The sequence below is a fragment of the Penaeus monodon genome, chromosome 27 (assembly GCF_015228065.2).
Source record: "Penaeus monodon isolate SGIC_2016 chromosome 27, NSTDA_Pmon_1, whole genome shotgun sequence".
Classification (NCBI taxonomy): Eukaryota; Metazoa; Arthropoda; class Malacostraca; order Decapoda; family Penaeidae; genus Penaeus; species Penaeus monodon.
In genome coordinates, this window is record NC_051412.1 from 38053536 (window position 1) to 38054197 (window position 662).

The following is a 662-nucleotide window of genomic DNA, read 5'->3' on the forward strand; positions in this document are numbered from 1 at the left end:
AGAAAAAAAACTATCACAATCCAGTAATACAATCTTAGAAATCTTGAATCATATCAGTTACAGCATTTGTATTCATAAATTTCTAAAATCGAACTCCAGAATTTTTTTTTATTTTTTAAAGTCATTATATTTCGATCAATATATACGATTCTGGTTAATTTTTCGCCCTCAGCGGTTGTCTCCGGACGTCACTCGGGAGCACAGCCCACCTAAGCATCTTAATTATCTATTATCTCTTTCTCCGCGGAAGATAAGCTTGCGCCATATATATATATAAAAAATACCACACTAAAAGATCACTATGTACAGCTTATTTACACTTCAGACATTGTACTTCACCGGTAGAATCACCACACGATCGAAAAGTCACCTAGAGGAAAAAGACTACAGACTACTATCACTTTACATTGCGACTGCCTACCATGGTGTATTGACAGAGGGTCGCACCTTTTTTTTTGTAAATTTGCTACCCAGCTCTCTTTTTCCAATTTGTTTTTTTTTTAAATTTTACGGCAAAAATATCGCTAAAATCTAATAATTATCGTAAAAAAGGGGGGAAGGGGAGGGGAGGGGTCATTGCCTACCGTCTTTGCGTGGGGGAATCACAAAAGAAAACGTTTGTATGATAGTACGAAACGTTTTTAATTAATCTTTTGTTTACG

General features: G+C 35.5%; 1 protein-coding gene across 1 annotated transcript in view; it reads right to left on the reverse strand.

Moving 5' to 3' along the window:
• Window positions 1-263: 263 nt before the first annotated feature.
• Window positions 264-662, reverse strand: part of LOC119590842 (transcriptional regulator ovo-like) — a gene marked incomplete in the record, with an annotated part of 26993 nt that continues 26594 nt past the window's right edge. Inside the window, 1 exon segment of the mRNA XM_037939599.1 lies at window positions 264-662.